General features: G+C 52.5%; 1 long non-coding RNA gene across 3 annotated transcripts; it reads left to right on the top strand.

The window, feature by feature from the left end:
• On the top strand, nucleotides 1-21,908 carry LOC307092809. Of its 3 annotated transcripts, none has more exons than XR_013812886.1 (3): nucleotides 1-195; nucleotides 17,578-17,701; nucleotides 17,786-21,908. It is a non-coding gene; the product is annotated as an uncharacterized lncRNA (long non-coding RNA). The 3 variants fall into 3 exon arrangements; XR_013812887.1 differs by lacking the exon at nucleotides 1-195 and adding an exon at nucleotides 14,561-14,806 and having other exon boundaries at nucleotides 18,989-21,908; XR_013812888.1 differs by lacking the exon at nucleotides 1-195 and adding an exon at nucleotides 14,561-14,806.

Raw genomic sequence — 21,908 nt, 5'->3', positions numbered from 1 at the left:
GAGGAGCCGTGAGAGGCCGCGTCCCGCTGGGCAGGGGTGTCTGAGGCGGGTTGACCCCCAACCGGCGGGATTGGGGTCCCCGTGCCCCCCGCCTCCTCTCCGCGGACAGAGTTCCCTCAGCGTCACCCCATCCGCCCTCCCGCCTCGGGGCCGGCGCCGCTCAGGCCCGCAGCCCAGGCCGCAGCGCCCAGAGCAGTGAGTGTCCGTGGGGGGCGCAGGGGGAGGGGGGAGGGCGACGGGCTGCGATGCCACCGGGGAGGCCGTGGGGGACTGAGCCGGGAGGGGGGAGCCAGGCCTGTGTGTGTCTAAAGGCGACAGAGAGGAGGAGCGGCGGCTCCGGGAGGAGGGTCACTTCCTCCTCAGGGGACGGGCTGGGGGCTGTGAACACAGAGGGACATGGAGCCCCGAGGGATGCGGGCATCGCCCGGCCCGGGGCTGGGCCAGGGCCCTGAGCAGCCTGAGCCCTGGGTCCTGGCGGTGGGTGCCGGGCCCTCCACAGACCTTCAGTTCCCACAGGTCCCTGCAGGTGCAGAGCCGCTCAGGGGGCTGGGCTGTGGGGCTGATGTCAGGGCCTCACACTATCAGGGCCTCTGAGGTAGCGGGGTCCTGGGGCTGTCCAGCCCCTCTTCCTGCCCCGGGACCTGCAGACACTCAGCCCAGAGTCCTGAGGCCACGACTAGGTCTTAGGAAGTGGACCCTGGTTTTGGGAACGGGTGGAGTGAGATGTGGGGGGTCCTCCCAGGAGAAGGTCCCAGGATGTGCAAAGGCTGGGAGTGAAGACTGAGCTGGTTCAGGAACGAACAAGTATCCTTTTAAAAATGTATACTTTTATTGATTTTAGACATAGAAAGGGACAGGGAGAGAGACAGAGAGGTATCCATGAGTGAGAAACAAGAATGGATCAGTTGCAGGCATGTGACCTGACCACGACTGTTGCCTGTAAACTCTCAGTGCTCAAGCAACTGAGACACATTAGCCAGGCCTATAATCAGTTTAACCTTTTGCACTCGGATGTCGAGTGTGACTAGACACGGTTAGCATCGAATAAAGGAATCGAGAAAAAAGCAAGCGAGTGCAAAGGGTTAATATAGGGAATCATGGGCCCTATCTGGTTGGGCTCAGTGGATAGAGTTCCATTTTCCTACCCTTGATTGTGGTTCTTTTTTTTTTTTTTTAATATATTTTTTATTGAATTCTTACAGAGAGGAAGGGAGAGGGATAGATAGCCAGAAACATCGACCAGCTGCCTCCTGCACACCCCGGAGGAATCGAACCTGGGATCTCTCAGTCCGCAGGCCAACCCTCTATCCACTGAGCCAAACCGGTCTCGGCTTGATTGTGGTTCTTAATAGATGAGTTTGAAGGAAAAAACAGTCATGGAGAGAGGCCTTCAAAGCAGGACTCTAGGCTGCCTCTGTGGGTGTGGACTATCAGTGTCTGGGCAATAATTGGTCTCATTTGAATTTGGCAAGCATTCTCTGGACCACACTTGCTGAGTAGTGAGAGGCAAATGACACGACTCTGTGGCCAGAACTGGGAGTGCAGGTGAGAGAGGTGTGGTAGAAAGAGTGCTGTGCCCCTGGCGAGGGAGTGAATTCATGGCCACAGGGCCCTGACATAGACCGGAGAGTGAATGAAGGGAGTCCATTTCTGGTAGTGTCTGGATGATACAATCAGGGCAATTTTAGGGTACTTGCCTGAAAAGAGGGGTGTTGAGGTGCTACCTGCCAGGTCCAGAGCTTAGATGCCACTTATCTACCCACCTGCCTGTTGTTTAGGGCTGTTAGAGTGACCAATAGGAACGAGGTAGCATACATCAGTGTTACTCAGGCTTGACAATCTCCACTTGCCTGGGTAAGGGAGAAGGGTGAGACAGAAATACATTAAGGAGGTGGTAAACTATAATTTGGAAAAGAAGGTGTTAGGAAACAACCCGTCCTCACAGCAGCAGATTTGAGTTATCTCTGAAGTTGTGCCTCTGAGAATGAAGAGAAGTGTGTATCAAAGAATTATGTGGAGCAGGTACTGCAAAGTGATGGCCGTAGCAAACTGGGGGTTGGGCAAAAGGGTGAAATATAAGAAGAAAATTACTTTGATGAGACCAAATCCTGGCATCTTTTGTGATGTGGGGAGTAGACGGAGCCACCGGATGTGGAGGGTGGGGAGTATGATGCAAATAAAATCCTAGGAGAGAAGCTGATCGAGAACTGAAATGTCCCCATTACGACAGGATATGGACTTTGAGGACATGGCCATTGCCTTCTATCAGGAGTGGGGGATCCTGAATGAGGCTCAGAGACTTCTGTGATGTGATGCTGGAAGTTTTTGTACTTGTCGCATCTGTAGGCAAGACCTTCACATCTCTCGTAATGTCCTAAAGTGATGTCCTCTCTTCCTATATTCTCCGACGTAACTTTCTCTCTCCCACAGCCAGTCCATGGACTCTGCTGATCACCCACTTTCTTGTCAACCGTGCTGCGGCTGCCGGTGCTGAGCTGTGTGGAGAGTCCTGAGCAATGAATTCCTCGACCATCCCAACACCCATTGTCCCACAAAGTGCAGAAAGTGTCTGGAGTCACGAGTGTTACAGACAGCTTCCCCTCAGCGGTATTGACAGTCACTCTGAGGGGGCACAGAGCTGGAGGGCATCCTGGCCCCTTCTCTCCTGGCAGGTAGGCCGGCTGGCCTCCTGTTATCGGCCTCCTGTTATCGGGAGAGCGTGGTCTTTCTGAAGAGGTCACTTAGCGCGTCATCCCGGCAACTGGGGCGTGTCCTACAGAGAAGAGAGGAAGAACTGAAACGCAGGCGTGAGGGCAGGAGTGTCCTCGGAGAGCCCTCCCTTTCCCTACTCCCCCACCCCCCAGATGTCCTCATGCAGGCCACGTGGCCCAGACCAAAATTTCTGCTCCTACTCGGTCTGTTCACAGCCTAGCATCACCCCAACACACAGCGCCCTGGTCAGGATGACTAGGGCTTGGTGGCTGGGTCAGTGGAGGCACCTGTGTGGTCAAGGCTGCCTCTGTGGGGGCCCCTCCCTTTGGTATTAGGTCCCCAGGGCCTGGGGCAGAGAAGGGCTGTGACAAATGGGGCTGCAACATCCATGCCAAGGCGGGGTGATCACACCAAGGCCTAGAAGCAGAGGCAGCAGGGAACACGGAACCCAGGGGGAAAAGCGGGGCTGCGTACCTCATGGGCTGTGGTCTGAATGGGAGCCCCTGGCTGCAGACCTGAGCTGGAGGCCCTGGGAGGCCAGCCCTTGCTCTAACCATGACTCATGGGGCGTGAGCCCTGAGCAGCTGGGAGAAAATCCTCATCTCTGCATGGTGATTTTGACTGCAAAATCAGTTTTCCCTTGTATTTTGTGCTTTTCTGCAATCTCAGTGTTCTACCATGAACATAAACTCTTGTCAAAGGTAATTGAAGAAAAAAAATTAGGGGAAAATCCCTAAAAGACTGTCAACTACCTCGTAGTAAGACAGGGGATGGGCTCTCCAAGTGCAAGTGAAAAATGCATGCGGTTGGGAGTTCTGGGAGCATTAGGACAAGGCTGTTTTGCACAGTGTCTGACCCCAGGCCGCCTGAGGGCTGTGGGCCCAGAGCCACGCCCACTGCTGGGATTCCTGCCCCTTCCACACTCTCCTAGGACCTGACCCCCCTGCCCCTCAGCCACTCAATGTCTGCACTCACCGTGAAGCACCCGCATCTTATGACTTGAAATCAGGGGAAATGGCTTTGTCTGGCGCAATGAACCGGACAAGCATCCACTGTACAGAGTCGGCATGAGGAGCAGAGGGGTGGAGATGTGCAGACAGCAGCAAAGGCGGAGAGAGCCCGGGTTTGCAGCAGCACGCTTGGGAGACAGGCGGAGGGCAGGCCAAGACTTGGCAGTCCAGGCATCAGAGCAGGTGCATGAGATGAAGTCAGTGCCACTTCCACCGAATGGGACAGTGTGATGGTCATGCATTTACTTTTCTGGTGACCTTGTTTTTATGGTGATACCGCTTTGCCATTTACAGGACCGATGATAACCTTTCCTTTTAAAATAAAGGCAAGTGGAAATGGTGAGTCGACTTGAGGGAAAAGATGTCAGTCATCACAGAGGTGATATAGCATGGCACAATCAGAGAGATGGTACAAGGACGGCTGGAGACAAAACAAGGCAGTAGCTCAAGGCCTCTGGACCAGCACTCCCAGCTCTGACAGTGACTGTGAGCTGATGTTCTGCCTGTCCGCTGCTGCTCTCACAGCAGCATCCAAGATGTCACAGGACCTTCCCACGGCCCTAGTGTCACTCTGGGCTGAATCCTGGGTCGGTAACATCGATCCAATTATTTAAAATGCTTGAGTGGAGCAATAAATACTTCAAAACATAAAACTATCTAAAAAGGAACTTATCTGCAAAAGCCAACGATTCCATGCTCTGACAATGAACTTGGAATAAAGGGCAGCAGTTTTTAATTTAGCTGCTCAAAAAGAACTCTTAAAAAACCTTCCCACGGAGGCTGCACATGTGATGAAGCATCATGACCACCGATGAGCTCTGTCTGCACACAGGCATGATCTTCACGCCTGCAGGTTCTTGAGAGGGGGTAGCAGTCAGCCAGGGACTTACTGAGCACGGACATTTTGGCCCAAGGGCCTGTGTGTATGTCCCAAGGGTTCGTAAACTGCGCTGTGCTGGAGTACGGCCCAGAGGCTGTGACAACTCATCTCTTTTGAAGTCAGAACCCACATGGGCTACTTAAACTTGGGGTCAGGAGGAGGCGTCCGCTCTGTGTCATCTGGCCTTTAGATACGGTTTTTTTTTGTTGTTGTTGTTTTTTGGTAGTTTTTTGTTTGTTTGTTTTTTGTTTTCAGAAATGAAGGGGGTTGTATGGTGAGGACACTGATAAAGGGAAAGGATTGGGAATCCTTAGTGTCAGAAAAACAGAGGTTTGTTAGGAGAGGGTGGCATGTCAGCCTAAGACCAGAATCCTAGACGTTTAGACAGAGCTGGGCAGGCTACAGGAGACTTGTCCTTGTCCTTGCTTTTGCTTCTCCAAACGTGACTCTTTTTGCACCCAGTTGCTAAATTGTTTTCCCCGAATAACCTAAGGGAACACCCACACAATAACAAATGACGGCACATTAGCTAAATGTCCTTGGCAAATCAGAATCCTCTCCATCCCAGGAGTGATGGAAACATTACCCACGGCAAAACCAGAATCAGGACTCTGTGAGTCATTTATGCTCTGACTCCATTTAATGAATGTAGTGGCACCTTGTGCCAATGCTTTACTTAGCACGTGAGGGGAATTCTGTATTTCTCAAGGAGTCCATGCATTAGACTATTTTTCAATTTCAGTGAGTTAAATTATTAAACAAGGATGTTTATTAATTTAGGGCATGGCTTTTCTTACTCAGACTTTTTTTTTTTTTGTCCTCAGAACGGAGGGGAGAGGGAGAGAGAGAGAGATACATCAACGATGAGAAAGATGCATTGATGCCTTCTACACTCCCCCTACTAGGGATCAAGCACATATTGTGGGCATGTGCCCTTACTAGGAATACAGTGGTGACCTCCTGGTTCATGGGACAATGCTCAACCGACTGAGCCACACCAGCTGGAGCCCACTGCAGGCTTCTCACCCCTCCACCCAGTATGAGCATGACAGGATGGCTTCCAAGGGCCCAGGAGGATGGTCTGGGATTGACTTCACTCATTCTCTGCAGCCTTCTTTCTTTGGTGTGAGAAATTTTACGAAGGCTTTGGCTCTAATCCAGTGCTTTTTCCTATTAGAAGTAGACTTTTAGGACACGGCCAACCCTCATGCCCCTCTAGCCAGGGAAGTGGCCTTAATTTGGGGTTCATAAGGATAGTGCTCTGCGTGAGCATCTTGATAATTGTATGTGGGGCTTAGGGGGTGGAAGACAATTTGCAGTTACAGGTGCCTCCGCTGACCCAGTGAATTTAAAGGGTAATATATTGCAGCTAACCGGAAATGGAGGCATTCAAATGTCACAAGAAGGACCTAATCTGAGTTCTAATTCTGCCTCTGCCACGGAGCAGCACTGAGCTTACTCAACTCGCTTCCTTTCCTCATCGATGCCTCAATGTCCCTGTCAACAGAAGGGGCAGGTTGGGGGGTCGGAAATTCTGTGGTTCTGTGATTTCAACAGAGAGGCCTTGCGGGATTCATGGTGATTGGACCTCAAGGCTGGGCCGGGTCAGGACAATGTGAAGGCCCAGCACCTGGGGCTCAGGCACCAGCCTTGGGGAAGCCCTGCAGGACAGCGGCCAGAGGTCTCGGGGACCGAGCCGGCCCTCCACCAGGACTGCTAATCTCTGGAGAAGGGAACGTGTTTGTGAAGCACCCTGGGGCCCAGTGACTCCAGAAGAATGTAGGGGAGACCAAGCCTCCTGCTGGTCCAGGTGTCTGGCTCCAGCTTCCTTCCCAAACAAACACATGGTTTCCTAGGTCCTGAAACCTTGAGACAAAACCTGATACTCCTGCTTTAGTGGCTCTAAACCACAGACTCTCTGTCCCCTTAAACAGGCTCATGGCCAGCTGGCACCCACAATCCCTCACAGGCTAATAACCCTGAGGGCAGGACGGAAAAAACCTCTAAATTCGTTCAGTGCTGGGAGGGACCTGCCAGCGAGTAGAAGATGTAGGCCCAACCAACTGGTCACTCTAGATGGCTACAGCTTTCCCCACTCGTGAAAATGCAAGCTTCCTGTTCTGTGTTTAAGTTACTGCTGCTTGAATGAACTCACTTCTTGGGAATAGGATCCTGGGATTTGTACTGATCCATAATTGTGTGCTCCTCTTCCTTTACTGTATGTAAGGCATTGAACTTGTCTCTATAAACAGAGGCGAAAGAAAAACAGCCTTGTGATTAAAATAAAACACGTAAATTGACTCACCGCCTCAGGCTGGGACCTGGCCGAGAAAGGCCGGCATTTTTCTGGGACTCGGACATCATGGGGCTCATGACCGTCACAAACACGGAGTTGGGAAATGAGGATCGAAGCACGTGACGTGGGTCTGGGAACCCTGAATGTCGACAAGACCTGCAGAAGCATCGGGGATCAGGCTGATCATCATCTCAGGAGAGCAAACCTTGAACCATCTGAACCTCAGCTCAGAAATGCGTGGGCCTTGACAGGTCAGACCCTGGTGTTCTTGCTTGAAAACAAGTCTGCTGGATTGCGGCAGCTGCTCAGGCTCCTTCAGCCATGAAGCTGATGAGGTCCCACCTAATACGAGGGCTTTTCTGAGAGCGCAGCATGAAGTGAGCAGCCCGTGAACAGTGATGGCTCACAAACCGCTGGGCCCCTGACCACTGACGTTGTTCTGCTCCCAGCGCCCTTGGCTCGGCATCTGGTCTTCTAGTCTGTGGTGTTCTCTTCCCACAGCCCTGCTGCTTGGCCTTGTGCTACAGTGCTTTCCTGTCTGGCTCTGACCGACCCCCACCCGTACACACACAAACTCACGGAGGGCAGGCCCCGCAACCTTCTCCATGCTGGGAAAGACTCCGCTTGGAGCAAGCTCAGGAAGCTTGCCTGCTCCCTGGCCTCCTGCAGACACTGTCTAATGCAGAACCATCATCAGATCATCCTCCTGGGTACCAGGCCCTGCTCTTCTAGTTGGCACCTGCCTGCCCTCTGTTGGTAATTTTTACCAGCTGCATTATAGAGAGCCAATTTCAGGCCACCATCATTTCTATACCAAAACTATAGTGTGGTTTTCCATGTAAACCATCCTTGGTAGGGGGTGAGCCACTTGTAGATGAGCAGAAGAATCCGGGACAACAGTAAAGCAGCACTGTGACCCCTGGGGGCTGGGCCAGTGCCCCTGTGGTCACTGTGACCATGTCTCTCTGTCCCTCATGGCCAGCCATTCCCGATCACAAGCAAGGACAGTCCAGCAGCACAGCACCGAGGAGTGAAGGACCCCCTGAACACCCCCAGATGCATCTCGGATTACTTGACGTCCAAACCACAAGGTTTCCAGCACCAAGCCTCTTCCTCCTGCCTCATTTCTGGCAGCTCCCTCGGACTTGTTGACCAGCATCTCTTAAACACTCACTCCCAGTGAATCCAAATCATTAGTGAGGCATGGAGGCCTTCCACAGCTGAGCGCCGCCTGCTCCAGCCTTCCCTTCTGCCACTGCCTGAACTTCCCTGCATGCAGACCACACCGTGCTCCAACCTCACCTCCCCCACCTCCTGCCCCACTGGCTAGCCTTGTCCCCATCCGGTTGGCAGCAGAATTCCAACTCCCACAACCCTGCTGCCTTCTACGCCTCCTTGGAGCTCCTCAACACCTATCTGGTGTGCACACAGCTCTGCTCACATCCCACCACGCCTCCTGGTTCCTGGCCATCAGGTCACTGGTTCTGTGTGCCTCACAGAGCCGACACCACAGCCAGGTCCATGTCCTGTCGGCCGAGGGAGGACAACCACGGCGTATCCACAACCCTCCCCCAGCCCATTAAGGGGAAGTCAGACTCAGAAAGGGCTCAGCCTGCGATCTGAATTCCTTCCCTAGGTACCTCTGTCATATTTTTACATTGAACTTAATTCCAAAAGCAGATTAAGAATTGCCTGGCAATGGGCCGTGTCTTTGAAAAGCCAACAAAAGCCAAACACCCCTCCTTGCGGAAAGCTAGAACCATTCTTGGAAAGGAGAGAAGGATGGGCTGGGAAGATGGTCTGTCCCTTGCCCTTGGGACACCAGTGCACCAGGGGGCTCTCTGCCCAGAACATGGAGGCCTGGGCGTGGAGCTGGAAGCCAGGAGCCTTTGTGGACAGGCGTCGGTCAGCCCGCCCCTTATATGCACTGAGCCTCGTTCTCCGCACTCACTTCTAGAAGGCTCCAGTTCTTTGCCAACGTCTTGATCTGGCTCCTGAAGTGATGTTTCTCTTCCTCCAAGGTCTGCCTCACGCGAGTGAGCACCTAACACCCAGATCAGCAAAGTCTCACACACCACACGCCCCTGGAACTCCACTGCTGGGAATCTGCTCCCAAAAGAGGAAAAAGGCCACGTCACAAAGAGGCCATTTCGGTGTGATCTACACCAGTCGGAAGGGCCAACACAGCCAATGACATCAGGATGGCCAAGTGCGCTTTCCAATCAGGCAGCCACTGCCTCGTGTGGCCACTGAGCACTGAACACACAGCCAGTCTGAGCTGAGACCCGCCATCAGTGCAACATATACAACAGGTTCTGGGGACTTAATGTAAACTCACTAATAAGCTGCCCTGCACGGGCGGAGGCCGTTACCTGTCCACCTCCTGCCACAGCCTCTGGTTCTCCTGTGCGGCCAGGACCTTGGCCTCCTGCTCCTGCTGCAGGGTCTCCCGGTTGGTGGTCAAGAGCTTCCTCAGCTCCTGCAGCACCACCTCCTGTTGGAGCTGATCCTGCTGCCTGAGGAGGGAAACCCACCCACTAGACACGGACTCGCAGGAGCCTGCACAGCCTCCATGAGTGGCTTCTTTCTGCAGAGCTGAGGGAGGCGGGGATGGGCAGGGGTCTCCTCCTGCAGCTCCATGCACTTGACGCTGCTCTCCTGCAGGGCCAGGGAGGCGCCCGCAGCTCCTGGACTGTGCCCTGGAGAGGCTGGTTTTCTTCCTCCCAACGCCAGGATCTGGCTGGAGGCTGAAGAGCAAAGTCGAGTCTGAGCCTAGATTTCAGGGCCTCTGCTTCCCCTCTCTGCCCTTGGCCCGAGACGGCCATCCCCCGAGCTCTAGGTCTGAGGGGCTGACGATGGTCAGCTGGGGTGCCCTCCCTTTTCCTAAGGGTGCTGATGCTGTCAGCACCTGAGGGTTCCTCAGGCCGTTGTGGCCCTCCTGCTGGCTTGGCTGGGTCCGTTAGGGGAGCCGCCCAGAGCTTAAGAAGAAAGCAGGTGACCGTGGAGGTGCCAATACAAAACTTCAAGATGCTGTAATCCCTTTTTGCTAATTTTAACCTGTCTATTCAAGGATTGCAGAGACTCACAGAGATGGCAAAGTGATGGGGTGGTCTGTGCCAGTCCTCAGAGTGGGGGCTCAGCTGGGGGTGTAGCATGCATGATCACTGACCAGTATGCCTGGGGGTGTGAGAGGCTCTGGAGTGTGTGCCCAGTACTGCCATCCCCGGGCAAGGTCCTTGTGGTGGAGAGTTCATTTATCAGTTTCACGATCGAATTGAAGAAAGAATGAGACAGGAAATCTCAATTGCTTAAAAAGTCTATAAACGAGATAAAAACAAGGTAAACACAGAAAAAGGCAGATTTCCTTCCTTGGTTTTAAGCAGCCAGAAAGGGGCGCACAGACCCGAGAACGGGAGTTCCCAGCCCTTCCTGCCTCCAGCAGGGGCGTGACTGTAGGCAAAGGCATGTCTGAGGGTCAGGCGCTCCCTCACCTGTCCTTCCAGGGCCACATCCTCAGCCCTGGGAGCCTCCTCACACTGCACTGCCCCTGGGGCTGCACCCCACCTGCTTCCTATTCACCCCATCTCCTCTCCCCCCACCCCACCCCCACGGGGCTGGAAGGACCTGGAGGGGATGCCGGCTTTCACAGCGCCATGTCATGGGGGACCTTCTCATCGTCCACCCAGGACAGCGGCACAGACCCAGAAGCCAGAACAGACAGAAGACCCCGAGCAACAGGGAGCTCAGCAGGGGAGCCAACGCACTTTCGTGGCCCCAACTCCAGCTCAACTCTCACAACACACAAACACACATGCTCTCAACACACGAACACACACCAAATGCTGCGTCCTGATAAGGCTGCTAAGGACACTAACCGCCTAAAACTCCACAAAGTCAACCTGTGCTCATTCACACGGGACCTGTGCAGCCTTCGCTTTAAAAATAACACTTTTAAAAGTTGGGGTGACCCTGATCAGCGAGGTTCAGTGGTTGAGCATTGACCTGTGAATCAGGAGGTCACATGCCGGGGTTGCAGGCTCCATCCCTAGTAGGGGGCATGCAGGAGGCAGCCGATCAATGATTCTCATCACTGATGCTTCTCTGTCCCTCCCTCTTCCTCTCTGAATCAATAAATGTATATATTTGGAGAAAAGTGGAGTAAAATATATACAACACGGAGTCCACCCTTTTAACCATTTTCCAGATTGCAGTTCTGTGGCATCTGATAGGTTCCCACTGACCTGCACTCGCCCCGCCCACCTCCTGACTGTCAATCCCTCAGGCCAAGGCGCTGCGCTCCTGGGAAGTGAGGGTGAGGGACCTCCAGGGGCAGCAGGAGGGCTGAGGACAAGCCTCTTTCCCTAAAGGCCAGCGCCCACAGGCTCTCATGATGACAATGTTTATGGGGACAACAGCAATGGTCCGCTCCCAGGTGCTATGCTCAGGAGCACCAAGAGCCAGAGCAATGAGTATCGTTAATCAGACCAGGGCGCGAGGGCAGCCGCCCTGTGTTGGCGCCCGTGGGCCAGGCCGGCGGAGAGCTTCTGTCTCCTCAGGAGACACGCATAGCAATTCCGTGAGGCGGCTCCATTGTCCCCATTTTGCAGATGAGAAAACAGGTTTAAAAGAGGCTGCCTGCAGACTGTCGGGCCTCAGAGGGAGGGTAGGGGAGGGTGGGAATAAGGGGGAGAGGTCAACCAAAGGACTTGTGTGCATGCATATGAGCCTAACCAGTGGTCACGGACAGCAGGCGGGTGGGGGCATGCGTGGGGAGGGGTTTGGGATGGGAATGGGGGGATGAGGACAAATAGGTGATACCTTAGTCAATAAAGAAATTTTTTAAAAAGTATAACATCAAGGATATTAAAAAAAAAAAAAGAGGCCGCCTGGCCAGCAGGTGGCGGAAGGACCCGAAGCCAAGTCTAACTCAAGAACCCACCACACCATCCACACAAAAGTTCACCCACACTTTGTCCCTGGGCTGCTGGCTTAGCAGCAGGCGTGGGAACACCAGGAAGTCCCGGGCCCTGGCCTGCAGGGGCTCACAAACCACGCAGTGTCCCAATCGGGGGCTTTCCAACCCCACCACCACCCTGGTCTCTGACAAGCTTTGGTCTGAGAGGGTCCCTGCCACCGGCACCACTCGTGGGTCCCACCAGGGGGCAGTGTCCTCCCCATGACCCTGAACTCCCAGAGCAGGGAATCCCGTTTAGCCCACCCCTGGCCCCGGAGTGCCAGGACACCAAACCACAGAACTTCTCCCCCAGATTCACAGTTCAGTGAACTGACAGGTTTGGAGCTGATGGGACCCTTGAAGAGAAGGAATATCCGCCTGCTTTCAACAGCCGCCGTGAGGCTTCGGAATGTTGCTCAGAATTGGAAAAGCAGGGCCCCCCCCCCCCCCCCAAACCAGCCGGAGGCCTCCTGTGCCTGCAGCGCTCTGAGCACCCCTCCCCTGCGCTCCCAGGTGCACGCGTGCTGGTGTTGAGCGCAGGACCTGGCTTCCTGTTTGCTGGGTGCCCAGGCCCCCTGCTGCACGGCCTGCCACCCACCCACCTTCCCCTGGCCACCCGCACACCTTGTCTGGGTGCTCGGAGGGGCCCAAACATGAGGGGGAAGGAGAGGCCTAAGAAAGAGACAGTTAGCACCCCCTGCCCAGGGAGACAGAGAGCAGACCGCACCCATCCTCCCGATTATGACGTGAACACGGAATCGGCCCCGGCTGCTGTTACAATGGAGGTCAGTGACCGCTGGGGAAGGCTCCTGCCACGTAGAGCTTTCAATCCCCCAAAAACCGATCTAAGACAGCCTCTGGGGGTCAGCGTGCTGTGCTCTGAGGGCTCCTGGGACTGTCCGCATGGGCGCTGAGAAATCTGCCAACACTAACTTTGTGGTTCATGTCCTGACTTCAAGGCTACTAGACGCTTCATGTTCTCCTTGGGGAGAATGGCAACGGAACAGTTCCAAATGGCCCCTGAATAAAACCCTATGGACTTGGGCTGAGGATGGGCTGACCCAGGAAGGAGATTCAGAGCCCAGGGCTCAGCTCCCTGGCTGAGGGAGAAGCTGCAGCCAGGCTGGCTCCCTGGCACCAGGGGCTGCTGCAGGCCCTCTGACAGCTGCTCCAGCTCCCAGCTCAGGTGGTTGGGCTGCTTCATCCTCTGGACCTGTGAGGCTAATGGGCCATGTTCTCCCCCGCCGCTCCTTGAGGCACTTCAGGGAGGTGTCCAGGGTCCTAGTCCAGGAAGAGGGGAGGAGTGAGGATGCGCCCTGTGGCACCCTCTGGGCAGGCCCTGCCCCCATGCATCTACCCTCCTTCCCCCAGGATGAAGGGCCCCCGTGCACTGCTCACTTCCTAAAGCACAGCTGCACAGAAGTGACTCCCCGAAGCTGGGAGACCTACAGCCACTGAAGGACATGCTGACCCAGTGACCTCGGACGTGGTGAAGACACCCGAGGACTCTGAGTGGAGTGTGAGCAACGTGACGCACAGCACAGGGCTGTAAAGCAAGTGATAGGATGCCGGCAGCTCTGGCCCCTGAGCAGGTTTATCACGTCTCAGAAAGGCCGTATGGACTCCCAAATCACAGCTCAACCCACACCCTAAACACCAGTAGAGACCCTTTTTGCAACAGACATCCACCTACATCCATCCTTAGAGAAAAGCAAGACAATCAGGCCCTGTCTATTTTTCTAACATATATATTGATCTCAGAGTTGAAGGGAGTTGGAGAGATAGAAACATCAATGAGAGAGAATCATGGATTGGCTATCTCCCACAGGCCACTCCTGGGGATGGAGCCTACAACCTGGGCATCTGCACTGGCTGGGCAGGCCCTGTCTGTCTGGAGGGCTTTAAGTGCTGCCCACTCAAGCCGCTGAGCTAAGCAAGCGACTCTGCCATCAGCAGGTCACTGTATTGGCAGCAGCACCAACCCAGTAGCGGAAAATGAGAGAAGAACATGACACAAACCTAAAACTGCCCCCATCCGTTGTACACGTGGTGCTAGAGTGTCTGAGGGTACAGCCCCGCCTGGTGGGAGGAGTGCACCTGCTGACAGGTATGGGACTTGGCTGAGCCCCGTTCCTTGACAAGGAAGGGGTGGGGCTAAGAGTCTGTTCCATGTTTGAGGTCTGAGTCTAGGCCTCTCAGTTCCACAGTCCCTCCACTGATGTGGGGCCTGGAAATATATGGCTATTCAGGCAAGCCTTTGTTCAACACACAGTTCCTATATGATTATAAGTGAAAATTAACCACTTAATTCTATTACTGCCTATCCACACTTCTAAAAAGTATTTTGTTCCCATCAGCCTAATTACAGAAATTTGATCTATTCCTTTTAGGTAACAACACATTCATTTTATTTTTTGAAGTTTCACCTAGAGAGCTCAGATCAGGAATTCTCCCCCCTCCCCCGGGAGGTCTGTCCTTCTGTCCCAGGGAACCAGGCCCCTAGTCCCATCTCCTCCTTCCCCAGCCCCACTGGCAGCACCACAACACCTGGTTCCTCAAGTTCCTGGGCTGGAAAGCTGGCCCTCTCCTGGGCGGTAGAGAAAACTACATTACCCAGAAAGCAATGCGGCTACGCAAGTGGCAATAAAGGCCTCCGCATCAGGTTAGGGCGGGACTTCCGGAGTCTTCTTCCTGGCGGACATTTTTACTTCTTCCAGCTCAACCCCTGCTCACAGACTTCAGCGCGCCGATCGCCAGAAGGAGGAGGTGCGGGAGGCCGCGTCCCGCTGGGCAGGGGTGTCTGAGGCGGGTTGACCCCCAACCGGCGGGACTGGGGTCCCCGTGCCCCCGCCTCCTCTCCGCGGACAGAGTTCCCTCAGCGTCACCCCATCGGCCCTCCCGCCTCGGGGCCGGCGCCGCTCAGCCCCGCAGCCCAGGCCGCAGCGCCCAGAGCGGTGAGTGCCCGTGGGGGGCGCAGGGGGAGGGGGGAGGGCGACGGGCTGCGGTGCCGCCGGGGAGGCCGTGGGGGCTGAGCCGGGAGGGGGAGCCAGGCCTGTGTGTGTCTAAAGGCGACAGAGAGGAGGAGCGGCGGCTCCGGGAGGAGGGTCACTTCCTCCTCAGGGGACGGGCTGGGGGCTGTGAACACAGAGGGACGCGGCCTGAGATGCGGCTCTAACGTCCCCTCAACTGCCCAGAGGAGGAGCCGACCACAGGGGAGAGGACAGCAGGGGAGGGGGACCCTGTGACCACAGCCACCCAGCAGGAGGGCGCCCTGAGGACCGCCCTGAGGGGTGCAGGCCTCTCCTGGTCACGTGACCTCGGACCTGACCCCTGGGTCCTGGCGGTGGGTGCCGGGCCCTCCACAGACCTTCAGTTCCCACAGGTCCCTGCAGGTGCAGAGCCGTTCAGTGGGCTGGTCTGTGGGGCTGATGTCAGGGCCTCACACTATCGTGGCCTCTGAGATAGGGGGGTCCTGGGACTGTCTAGCTGCTCTTCTCGGGGACCTTGGACCTGGGGACCTTGAAGGGACACCTAGCCCAGAATCTTAAGTGTAGGTCAAGGTTCATATGAGTGGTACCTGATTTTGGCAACCAGTGGAATTGTGGGTGATAGGGCCTTCCATGCATGGGTTCCAGAATGGGCAAAGGCTTGAGGTGAAGACTAAGATGTTTCAGGGACGAGCAGGTGTCCATTCTTTAAAAATAGGGACTGGAAACAGTGGGACAGGAGTCAAGTCCAGAGCAGCTTTGTGACAACTTGGGTTTCTGTTCTGCTGGTGGAGGGGTCATTGGGGTAATCGGAGCAGCAGAGCAGGTGATGTGTCCCAGGTCTCATTAGACTCCTGTGACTGCAGCATGATGCACAGTATGGGTGTGAGGACGGGGGTAGGAAGACTACAATGGAAGCTGCTGTGATGGTCTTGGTGAGTGTGATGGTGACGGGAGCACAGTGGTGGTTGTGGATGTGGAAGAAGCAGTTGCATTAGGGATCAGGGTTTTAGGTGTGGCCACCTGGATTTTCTAATTTTGAGGATTGGAGAGAGAGGTAAGAATTGGAGATAATGTAAAGGTTTGGATTTAGCACCTGAAGGTATGAAAGCACCATCAGCTGACATGGAGAAATTCATAGTGGGAAAAGTCATCTTCATTAGGGATATGAAATATTTTAATTTTTTCCTATTAGGGTATGAGATATTTCATGACCATCTGGAACTCTGAGGAGTAGTTAAAAATGAAGACTACTTAAAAAAATAGTAAAGACTGTGGAGCAGGGAGGAATTGTAGATCATATTTTTATTTTTTCTATTGGACGTAGAAGAGTAATTTTAAAAAAAGGTGAGACTGTGGCTGGTGCATATTTACTTCTTAAACACTCACCAGGATTTCTTATGACCCTTTGTGTGGCCTGGTGTGTTGCATCCAGTTTGGTTGACTTGCTTATGGGCCTGAGTGGGCATCTGTGAGACTCACTGGGCATGGGGTAGAGGGCCATGGGCAGTGGGACTTGAGGACTGTGGGCTGTGGGTAGAGAAGGGACATCAAGTGCAGCAGCAGTAGAGGTGGGCTCTGGGTAACTGAGTTGATGCGGTTCTCAGTAGGTGAGGTGGAAGGAAAAACAAGTTGGGAGGGAGGCCTTCATAGCAGAACTGAAGGCTGTGTCTTGGGTGTGGGCAATGAGAGTCAGGTTAGTATGTGATACTGTTTGAACTTGCCATGCATTCTCTGGAACACACATGCTGAGTAATGACTAAGACCAAGGAGGTGTCTATGGGAGTCGGGGCTACGGGAGTGCAGGTGTGAGGGAGGGTGTGGGAGAAGGAGTGATGTGCTCTTGGATAGGGCGTGTGAATTCATGGCCACAGACCCCTGATATTGACACAGAGGGAATGAAGATTGAGTCCATTCCTGTTGATAACTGGATGATACAACATGGGGAATTTTAGGGTAATTCCTGAAAAGACGCATGTTGTCGTGCTACATGCCAGGTCCAGAGTTTAGGTGTCATATATGTGCACACCTGCCTGTTGTTGTTGGGCGGATGCAGTGATCAATAGGAATGGGATAGCATACATCAGTGTCAACTGGGCTTGAAAATCTCTACTGCCTTGGGGAGAGGAGAAGGGTAAGAGAGAAATACATTACAGAGGAGATGAGTCAGAATGTTGAAAACAAGGTGATTAGATAACAATCCCTCCTCTTCATGTCCTATATGTGTTGTCTTTGAAGTTGTGACTCTGGGAATGCAGCTGTATGAGAGAAGTGGGATACAAAGAATTATGTGGAACAGGCAGGGCACAGTGTTGACCTCAGCACCCTAGGATTGGAATCGAAAGGGTGACGAGTGATGCTTGTTTTTCGGGGTCTTGGAGGGAGAATCTGTGGGACAAGAAGAATATTGCTCCACAAGACCAGTGTCAAATCGCTCACATCTCTTTTTATGGCCAACAATTATCTGTACCCTATGTTGGTGACACCCATTGCGTTGACTCTAAATGTGAGGCCCTGAGGTCAGGTATAATCAATCTGGGCATCTGCTGTATTTCTGTGGGAAGACACACTATGAGTAGAAATATAAGGAGAGAGTGACTCTGGTGGATGCAAGGCCTGCTATTTTCTGTGATGTGGGGAGTGGAGGGAGCAGATGGACGTGGAGAGTGGGAGGTATGATGAAAGTAAAATCCTAGGAGAGAAGCTGATCATGGACCGAACTGTCCCTGTTATGACAGGATATGTACTTTGAGGACGTGGCCATTTCCTTCTCTCCGGAGGAGTGGGGGCTCCTTGATGAGGCTCAGAGACTTCTGTACTGCGATGTGATGCTGGAAGTGTTTGCACTGGTCTCATCTGTGGGTAAGAGCTTTATATTGTCCCTGTATCCTGAGGTGATGTCCTTTTTTCCTTTATTCTCAAAACATAGCTTTCTCTCTCCCACAGCCAGACTCCGGGTTCTGCTAATTTCTGCCCCTGTCTTATCAAATGCACTGTGGCTGCCAGAGCTGAGATGTGTGGAGAGCCCTGACCAATGGATTCCAGGAACATCCCTGACACCCATTGCCTCAAAAAGTGCAGAAAGTGTCTGGGAACCGGGAGTTTTACAGGCAGCTTAATGGGTCCCACCTTCCTCGTCCTCTCCCTGGGAGGGTGACAATACCCACATTTATTCTCTTCTTCCTCCTTCCTGTAGGGAAAGGTGCTTTATGACAGCCTGTGCCAGGTTATGTTCTTCACTTCCATGATCCATGGGCTATTCTTGCAAGACCCTTCATCAATTGTTTGTAGTATTACCTTAGCTGAGGACTGTTGAGTGCCAAATTGCTCTGGGCCAGAGCTGGCTGCTCTCCTCCATTGTCTTTCACTAATACTTGGAGTATTTAGAGTATTTATGCATCGGTAGAGTGGAAGATTCAGGGAGAAACCTGGTTTCCTCATAGAGTAAACATGCAACATGGTCTTAGAGGAGGTCTGGCCATGCTGAGTGACAACTGGGGGAAGGTGTGACATAATGGTGGTGGTCAGATGGTACCAGGAACCAGCTAATTTCCATCAGTGTTTAGGGGCAGGTGCCATGGCTACACCCCATTTCTGCCTTCTCTTTCCCATACTTGACACGTTGCTGACTTGCATTTCATCTGTGACTTCCGGGCGTGTGGCTACCTTCACCTTTGTCACCAATTTGCATCACCTGTCCCTCTGCACTGCTTCCTCTACAGTATTCTCCTACATGGACCTGCACATGTGTTAGGAGGTTCACATACATGCTTAAATCATCCTCGAATGCCTGCTACTCATTTATTGAATTTTACTTGGAATAAGACATAACCAACCTTATGTACAGCTTGCCCCTGTCATCAGCAGACCAGCGCTGCTGAGCACTCTTAGCAGAAGACTGAGTGGGGAGCATCTTCTCTTCCACGTGGTCCTTGCCATGTGTGTGTCATGTTTCTGGTGAGATCTTCCCTGTTTTGTGACCTTCAGAGGCCGAGACCTTCACAGAAGCTTCTTATTAATCCTTCCTGCACATCTCTTATTTTCAGATAATTTCATAGAACCCATGTATTATGTGCAAAACACTTTAGCAATGGACTTCCCCTGTCACCACAGGTAACAATCAGTTCCTCCCCATTTCTCTGATTTCAGGTTGTTGGCATAAAACGGATGATGAGGATGTCTGTCCTGAGCAGAGCTTATCTCTTCAAGAAGAGTCACAGGTCAGGGCTTCTATGACAGCTCCAGCAACCCGGAGGACCCATCTGTGTAAACGGTGTGTCTCAGAGTTCAAAGATATTCTGCACCTGACTGAGTCACAAAATGGAGACTTTGAGCAGAAAGCCTTGTTCAGTGATGCATGTGTGAGAGACTTCTGTTTCAATGCAAACCCTCCCCAGCAGCAGAGGGAAGCCAATGGAGAGAAGCCCTGGAAAGAAGACATGGACAGGGCCTTGTTTGTGACCAGCTGCACCTTCTACTTACCTTGGGTGCCTTCAAACAGTAGGGAGGTTGGGAACGTCTTCCCAGCCATCTCAGACCTTCTCCAGCACCAGGCTCCTCTCACCACTGAGGAGCCACACAGTGGCAGTGAGATTTCACAGGTATTTCTTGTTGGAAAAAGTGTTCACCAGACTTGTAACTGTGAAATATTTGGCAGCCACAACCAGAGATTTGTTCAGCATCAGAGTGCCTGCTCTGGAGAAGTGAAATATGAGTGTGACACAGGTGGGAAAGTTTTTAAACAAAACTTTCACCTCATTCAGCAAAGAATAATTCACACTGGAGAAAAGCCCTATAAGTGTGCTGATTGTGGGAAGTCCTTTGGACAAAGGTCCAACCTCATTTCACACCACAGAGTTCACACTGGAGAAAAACCCTATGAGTGTTCTGATTGTGGGAAATCTTTTACGAGAAATAATAACCTCCTTAACCACAAGAGAGTTCACACTGGAGAAAAGCCCTATGAGTGTGCTGATTGTGGGAGATCTTTTAGGACAAATAATAACCTCCTAAACCACAAGACAGTTCACACTGGAGAAAAACCCTATGAGTGTTCTGATTGTGGGAAATCTTTTAGGAGAAATAATAACCTCCTTAACCACAAGACAGTTCACACTGGAGAAAAACCTTATGAGTGTACTGATTGTGGGAAATCTTTTAGGAACAATAGTACACTCCTTAACCACAAGGCAGTTCACTCTGGAGAAAAGCCATATGAGTGTACTGATTGTGGGAAGTTTTTCAGGAGAAGGTTTCACCTCACGGAACACATGAGAATTCACACTGGTGAAAAATCTTTTGAATGTAGTGATTGTGGGAAGTTCTTTAGACTAAAGGGGCACCTCATTAAACACCACAGAGTTCACACCGGAGAAAAGCCGTATGAGTGTAGTGATTGTGGAAAGTCCTTTAGACAAAGACGTTCACTCATGGAGCACCACAGAACTCACACTGGAGGTAAGCCATATGAGTGTGGTGATTGTGGAAAGTCCTTTAGACAAAGACGTTCGCTCATGGACCACCACAGAAATCACACTGGAGAAAGGCCTCATGAGTGTACTAAATGTGGGAAAAGTTTTAGCAGCAAACCTAGCCTTGTTAGACATCTGAGAATTCACATTGTAGAAAGTTCTTAAATGTCCAGGGGATGTTTTATCTTTCTCATGCTACAACACTGAAGGAGACTTAAATCCATTTACCTGAATGTAAACCCCTCTTATCTGAACATACACTGTGGGAAATTCCTCATAAGTTTGAAGTACAAGTGAGGCTTGAAGGAGCTGCATTGTACTTGCTATCTTCCAAGGACTCCACCTCATTGATGTCACTGCGAGGATTTGTTACTGAAGTGACCTCCTCTACCACCTAGCTCACCTGAACAGTGTGCATCAGTCACCACCCCTGGTGCACAGGGAAAAGGAATTCTGTGTTCTCACTTGTGCTTAAGTGAATACTCTGAGCTCTTGGCAGGATCCTCATTCCTTACTCTCTGACTAAGAAATGGACCTGACCCAGGTTTTATCCAGAGCTCCCATTCTCAGCTAAGAAGAGCTGCCTCTTTCAGGGACATTGTGGTTCTCACCTTCTGCTGTGAATTGCTGCAAACTGATTGCTGTCCTCTGCTCTGGTATATGGTGTTTTTGTAATTGTGATTTTGCTTTTGTACCTTTAATTTTGTTGGTTCTATTTACTGCCTGGGTTGCTTTGAAAGCACAGTTGTGATGTGTCAGCATGTAGGCTTAAAAGATATTGTGGGGATCTCAAACTTTCTGTGCTTCAGAAAGGATAGCTTGATGGCAGAAAATCCTTCTTTGTCCAATTTTCTTTGTTTTACTGCCCCAGGCCTGAAATAAAGACCGCATGACTTTGTGTTAGTATTTTTCAGGTTCAATCCCAGCCCAACATTTTGTCTGGGTGGGATGCATCCAGTCATTGTGTTTCTCTCTCATCCCACTCTCTCAAATAAAAAATAAAAAAGACTGCCCTAAGTGGTTTGGCTCAGTGGATAGAGCATCGGCCTGTGGACTGAAGGGTCCCAGGTTCAATTCCGGTCAAGGGCATGTACCTTGGTTGCGGGCACATCCCCAGCAGGGGTTGTGCAGGAGGCAGCTGATGGATGTTTCTCTCTCATCAGTGTTTCTAACACTCAGTCCCTCTGGCTTCATCTCTGTGGAAACTCAATAAGATATATTTTAAAAATAAATAAAAATAAATTTTAAAAAAAGACCATCCACCCTTCTTCGCTGAGATGGGCCTCAGCCTGCACAGCCCACCTTTCCTCACTCTCTCCTGCCTTTGCCCGGGATGTTCCCCCTGCAGCTGGCCACGCTGTGTCCTGCCAGGAGCTGGCAGAGAGGAGCCCCAGGCAGGCCCCTGGGAGGGATTGGGGTTCTGTGTCCACCTGAGAGGAGCTGGCCAGGGCTCTGCTGTCTCCATCCAGAGGTCTCTCCAGCCTGCTCTCCCCATCCCCAGGCCCCTGGCCCACGGCAACTGAGTCTACTTTCTCTGGGAGAAGCCCCCTCATGCTTTGGGCCCCAAATAGTTCACCTCAGGAAAAGTCTGCCTCTAG

The sequence above is a fragment of the Cnephaeus nilssonii genome, assembly GCF_951640355.1.
Source record: "Cnephaeus nilssonii genome assembly, chromosome: 20".
NCBI lineage: Eukaryota > Metazoa > Chordata > Mammalia > Chiroptera > Vespertilionidae > Cnephaeus > Cnephaeus nilssonii.
Note: the sequence above shows the minus strand (reverse complement) of the source record. Positions and strands in the feature narration are given on the sequence as shown.